This window comes from Sinohyriopsis cumingii, chromosome 5, assembly GCF_028554795.1.
Source record: "Sinohyriopsis cumingii isolate HCF-2022 chromosome 5, ASM2855479v2, whole genome shotgun sequence".
NCBI lineage: Eukaryota > Metazoa > Mollusca > Bivalvia > Unionida > Unionidae > Sinohyriopsis > Sinohyriopsis cumingii.
Genome location: NC_142965.1, coordinates 12,113,135 through 12,120,758, shown reverse-complemented (window position 1 = coordinate 12,120,758; position 7,624 = coordinate 12,113,135).

Here is a 7,624-nt window from a genome sequence, read left to right as displayed (position 1 = left end):
TGCTATCTAATGCCTGTGATTATTCAAGATGCCGGATCTTCTCTCTTGTCACGGTAACCTTGCGTAAGAGATTATCTCTAGCCTGCGGCTATGTTCAGGCATCAAAATATGGCTTGTAATAATACCTTTGCTTATACATGACTTACTAACTGGGGCTGAGCAAACGTGACACTTATTTAAAAATATTTCACCCACTTCTGAACCATTTGTAATCTTTTATTATTATATAATATTAATTTTCAAATCTAGTGTGTAATTGATTGTTTAAATTTATTTATAATTTGTGTTCATTTGTAATTTTAGGATTGACTTATGTAGAAATGGTTTGCTACCAACTTAATGCTTAATGCTTTTTAAAGCATTTTACATTTAGAAACAAAATACCATTTCAAATTGCAGAAAATAATATTTTAATTTTTTTTAAAGCATTCAATAAAATACTTTGATTGAAAATAATTTTGGTATTACTTTATAACATTTAGTTCTTAATCATTTTGGCTTATTGGTAACTTATTCGGTATTTAATTCCGAAATATAGAAATTACAGAATTGTATAAGTTGGTTACCTTTAAATAAATATGACAGTTTTATTATATATCTCAAATGTATAATTTGATTTGTGTCTATTTTTTCTATATTGAGTGATGTTTGATTTCAATAAAGAATTGCTACGTTGCCAACTTCAGGTTCTGACTTACTTTTTCCAGTTTGAACCCTGTACCTCTTTGCACATACTAGCAATGTAACACCCATATCACTGAAGTGAAAAAAAGGAGACCTTAGTGATGTCTTTCTCTCTTTTTTTCTATCTGAGAGTTGTTCCATCAATAAATTGGGCATGATGAAAAGAATATTACCCAAATAAACTGACCACAAGAATGACCCAAATAAACTGACCACAAGAATGGGTTAAAAGGCAAAATGAATTTCCTATCGTAAAAATTCTTTCGTGAAACATTCACATGAATTGAGATGCTATTATTGCATATGGCGCAATTTGCTTAAATATACATATTATTTGTCTGATTCAAACAAATTAAGATACCTCGAATAAATAGAAGTAAGCGTATATATTTCATCAAATAATATGGTAAAATATTTTATTTTTATCGCCCATATCCAGGTGATCTTTTATAAATCTAATACTTTCTCATATCATAGTTAATAAAAGAATTTGTCTGAATATTCTAATATTATTAAACCAAATCATAACAGCATCTAAATCATTTTTGTTTAAGTTTGTACTAAATAGGTTTGCAAAATATTGCAAGATCATATACGTCTTTCAAAAATGGTTTTCTTTTAAGTTTTAAAATAAAATCATTACACTCAACTGTATCTGCTTCTTTGTTACCTTAAAGAATGCCGTAAACATGCCCAAACTCAAAGGGCCAAGTAAAAACTATATTAAAGTTATTACCAAGCAAATTAGATACATGTACTTGTGAGTCAGCGATTAGATATATGTTTTGCAGAATACGTACCCACATGTCAATCAATTACACAATATAGAAACATAAACCATCTAGATATCAGAAATCGATCAGGTGCAATGCACGTACTTACTAGTAATTCCACTAAATTCTTCTTCCGTCTGAAATGCTACGTGCAGACTTACCATTTCCTTGATGTTGGCATCCAAAATATGACTTATGCAGAAAAAGATACTAGTCCTAAATAACCAAGTCAAATACTTTCACATCAAGCTATTTTAGGACGTTTGCCATTTTGCCATTTGACACGAAACAATGGATATTTTTAGATTAAATTTACTAAAATTCACTTAAATTTAATTACTAAAATACTTGTATTAAATAAAGGTTATTCAGATACATACATTTTCAATAAATGTCAAATTTAGTTTGATTTGGGGAGATGTTTAGCTTTCTTCTATCCTTTGAATCTTTTGTGTGGATATTATATACGATTTTCAATTCTTTACATTAGCATGCATTATAGTGGCGTCAATTACCAATGAATTATGGAATATTGTACTATTTATTTTATCATTTGATTGATTATATCAGACAATAATACCTTTAATAAATGGCAACAAAATTATATTTCACTTAGAAACAATTGTAGAATGTTTAAGTTTCAGCTTTCTTTTCCAATCTGATGTAAATCTCGTCGCTTTATCACATCATAATTTATAAAAGCATAGGAGGAAATATACTAAGGTACCATCGTTAAACAGAATCATTACAGCATCAAAAGCAAATTCGAAAGTATGTGATAAATAGACTTGTAATAATTTATTTCAAAATTTCAAAACTTTTTTCCAAAATGTGAATGTTTCATGTAAAACAGAAATACTGGCTTCATATGATAATACATTAGAACCATTATGGCTAATTCTAAACAATCCTCAAATATTAACAAGAACACAAATTTGGATGGGTAAGTTAGACAAAGCAACAATCATTGGTGCTTTTCAACATAGAAGAAAAGTGAAGACCTTACTTATTTTGGGTCTCTTGATACATCAGAGGCGTGTTTATCACTTTATGGTCTGACAATTTAATATAACACAAGAATATACATGACTGGCTTAGCACCCACAATACCTGTGCTGCTCTATTATTTAACAACACTGTGCTTTATTTATAGCTAATATAGTTGTTGCGCAACTTTCATGTCTATTGCATCCATACCTTTCGTTGTATTTATTATCAGCGTCATGCCAATACTTCAGTTCGTATCAATTCACTTTTAAAATTATGACAAAATATAAATTAAAATATAATTATTGATTTTTTTAAACTGACCAAAGTAAAAAGTAACACTAAATCTGATTAGCCAAAAGAGTCTATCAAAGAATAGATTGAATGTATATGTGAATCACCTTATTCTGAAAATAAAGAATGAATGAAAAGAAAAATATTTTCCAGACAAATGTGCTGGATTTAATTTTTCATGACAAAGCTAATGTGACATGTGTTGGAAGCTTCAGTGCCTTGATCCTTTGGTCAGACTGACCTACAAAAAAATCTTTAATTTTTGTTCTTCTGTAAAATGAATGCCCCTTCTGATAATATGAAAATGGTTAAAGTGTGCCAAAATACAGTACATGTTTGACTGGTATTCCCCACCCCTATACATATATGCATTGATTACATTTTTGATCATTTTCTCACTATTTATTATTTTTGAGTCAGCCACTATACATCCCTATTACTGCATTAAACTGAGGGAGTGCAATTTGGTATCAGCTTTTATGGACTACTACTACTTCTGCATTAAACTGAGGGAAAACAAAAATTTGGAGTCAGCTGTTATGTACCACTACTGTTGCATTGTACTGAGGGAAAACAATTTGGAGTCAGCTGCTATGTAAACTATTACTGCATTATACTGAGGGAAAACAATTTGGGGTCAGCTGCTATGAACCACAACTACTGCATTATAATGAAAGAGAATCATAGTCATCTATTATGTACCACTACTACCGCATTATACTGAGGGAAAACAATTTGGAGTCAGCTGCTATGAACCACTACTACTGCATTATAATGAAGGAGAATCATACAGTCAGCTGTTATGGACCTCTACTACTGCATTATACTGAGGGAAAACAATTTGGAGTCAGCTGTTATGAACCACTACTACTGCATTATAATGAAAGAAAATCATACAGTCATCTATTATGTACCACTACTACTGCATTATACTGAGGGAAAACAATTTGGAGTCAGCTGCTATGAACCACATCTACAGCATTATAATGAAAGAAAATCACACAGTCATCTATTATGTACCACTACTAATGCATGATACTGAGGGAAAACAATTTGGAGTCAGCTGCTATGAACCACTACTACTGCATTATAATGAAGGAGAATCATACAGTTAGCTGCTATGGACCTCTACTACTGCATTATGATGAAGGAGAATCATACAGTCAGCTGCTATGGACCTCTACTACTGCATTATAATGAAGGAGAATCATACAGTCAGCTGCTATGGACCACTACTACTGCATTATAATGAAGGAGAATCATACAGTCAGCTGCTATGGACCTCTACTACTGCATTATAATGAAGGAGAATCATACAGTCAGCTGCTATGGACCACTACTACTGCATTATAATGAAGGAGAATCATACAGTCAGCTGCTATGGACCACTACTACTGCATTATAATGAAGGAGAATCATACAGTCAGCTGCTATGGACCACTACTACTGCATTATAATGAAGGAGAATCATACAGTCAGCTGCTATGGACCACTACTACTGCATTATAATGAAGGAGAATCATACAGTCAGCTGCTATGGACCACTACTACTGCATTATACTGAGGGAGAATCATACAGTCAGCTGCTATGGACCACTACTTATGCATTATACTGAGGGATAATCATACAGTCAGCTGCTATGGACCACTACTTCTGCATTATACTGAGGGAGAATCATACAGTCAGCTGCTATGAACCACTACTACTGCATTGTGATGAAGGAGAATCATACAGTCAGCTGTTATGGACCTCTACTACTGCATTATACTGAGGGAAAACAATTTGGAGTCAGCTGCTATGGACCACTACTACTGCATTATAATGAAGGAGAATCATACAGTCAGCTGCTGTGGACCTCTACTACTGCATTATACTGAGGGAAAACAATTTGGAGTCAGCTGTTATGAACCACTACTACTGCATTATAATGAGAGAGAAGTGTATGGTGCTTTCCTTACTCAAAAACTACACGTCTGACCAACAGTCTCATGTTCAGACTGCCATACCTTCATTTCACTATGAAATCTTTAAAATATACACATTACCCATTCATTGATTTGATTCTGTTATCTATTAAAATATATGCATTACCCATTCATTGATTTGATTCTATTATATGCATTACCCATTCATTGATTTGATTCTATTACATGCATTACCCATTCATTGATTTGATTCTATTATCTATTAATTACCCATTCATTGATTTGATTCTATTACATGTATATGCATTACCCATTCATTGATTTGATTCTATTATATGTATTACCCATTCATTGATTTGATTCTATTACATGCATTACCCATTCATTGATTTGATTCTATTATCTATTAATTACCCATTCATTGATTTGATTCTATTATATGCATTACCCATTCATTGATTTGATTCTATTATATGTATTACCCATTCATTGATTTGATTCTATTATACGCATTACCCATTCATTGATTTGATTCTATTACATGCATTACCCATTCATTGATTTGATTCTATTATATGCATTACCCTTTCATTGATTTGATTCTATTATATGCATTACCCATTCATTGATTTGATTCTATTATCTATTAATTACCCATTCATTGATTTCATTCTATTATCTATTAATTACCCATTCATTGATTTGATTCTATTATCTATTAATTACCCATTCATTGATTTGATTCTATTATATGCATTACCCATTCATTGATTTCATTCTATTATCTATTAATTCTTTGCTTAAATGTGAACTGATTTCATTGCTCAAAGTTTTGACCATGAAAAATCATAGCTTGCCTTGCATCCACTATAAAGGTCAAGAGACTGTAAAATTATCCTATCACAAATTGAGTCTAATTGGCAGTTTCTGTAAGAACCTGTACACATTTAAAGTCTAGATGAGATTCAAACCACTGATTGTCAGTCTTGCATGCTAACCACTGAGGCACCATGATTCTGGCAAAGTAAAATGCAATGACCTTTGTCAGATAAACAATACATTAGTTAAACACAAATAAAAATATTTAAGAGATACAGTTTAATTTCCAGATCTAGCTTTGCTTTCTCTGAGTGCTACTTTTTTCTTTGGTAAAAATGGATGGAAACAATGCTAAAAAAAGTAAATTAAAATCAAATTTTTTATTCTGACAGGCAGGAGAGTTGGTCCAAAGTTTTCATCTGAGGTACTATGAATAGAACAGATAAGTCTGAATATCAATTACAAAGCTGAATGAATAATCAATAGCTGTAAAAGATAATCTCATTAAAATCGCACTAGAAATGTCATGGTAGTATTCTTACCATGAGGCACCATGACCAGTGTCCAGCCTGAAATTTACAATGAAAAAAATGATATTATTTAGCTTGGCATTAAAATTTCCCCCAAGAAGTCACCAAATTTTGCCATGAAAAATATTGACATACATGATTATCTAGTGCACAGTTCACAGTCTGCCTACTATTAGACTTCATTTATTACTACACAGTATTCTCTTCTGAATTCTCCTCCTTGACTCAACATTTTTTCTTTCCAAACTGAATATTCCTTCATTAACAAATGTCCTGTTAGATCATTAATACGCTGCTGAATAATCTCTTACTAGTTGACATCAATGGCTTCCTGGTAAAAATTTGCAGAAAACAGTACAAACTCATAAAAAGAAAAAAATGCAAATTTTGATTGCTTGCAATTTTGATAATGACTAACACCAACATAAAATACAAAATGTATGACTGTGAACCAAACACCTTACAATCAACTTACTTTAAGCTTACATCTAGTTTTTCTGGCAAGTCCTTAATGGAGACATATGATAGTTTGAACTGTTGCTATAGTAACAATTCAAAAAGGAGCCATTCCCTATAGATGCTTAAAAGAATTGTCTTTTGTAATTCTACCTATGTGGTGCTTATGATGGTTTTCTTACTCTTTGACATGTTTTCTGCTTATCATATGTGCCATACATACTCGCTTATAAGTTGTGTCCAACTGCAAACATGTCCAGTCATATAATGTACACACAGATCAGAGTCTATGTTGTTTTTTGTTCTACTGATAACTCCTAACAAACTGATGAGATCCATATTTGCCAGCACAATAGGTGACGGCAGATCCAGGTCCGTGCCATTTGCAAATGGACTTAAATTTAAGCAAGTATAAAGGGTAAATAGTTTCTAGTATGAAAAAGCAGGGATGTAATTTTTGAATCCTATTTTCTGGCAATAATTGTAGGAGTCCCTTATTTACATAAATCTAGATAAACTTAGGGATAAAGGTCAGCATGAAAGATGACCTCTTTCCATTTGACCTTTCAGTGGTACATTCATAAGGAACCTGGTCCACTCTAGATATTAATACTGTAGTGAATGCATCATACCTGCAAAGTATGGCAGAATTAAACTGCTCACATAAACCACAATGGGAAAACTACATCTCCTTCATCTGACATGAATTGATTCAGTTGAATAAAATCAATAATTGAAATCTTAATTACTAAACAATGCCGCACTTTCAATTTGATATATTAAAAAAACTTTGTGTTTTGTTCTCACTGAAAAATCCAAAGTTTGATATGGAATAATACATCTTTCCTAGCCAAGGTTCCGATATGTTAGCCTATACAGATAGGTTTACATATTAGAACCTTGGTTAGCAAAGACGGCTGACGGATACAAAGAGTTCTTTCCCCCCCCAACACAAAACACAAGTAGGGTTTTGTATTTATTACATGCCCTTCTTGTATGCTTTATAAAATTATTTTTGCATACAGCATGAATGAGGTCCAAAATGATTTGGGATTTATAAAAGTTTGATCCACTGCATCTAAATATGTCTTCTGTGTTTTTTGTGGGGTTTTTATAATGTAGCTTTAACAATTTTAGTCATATTGCTACAATGTC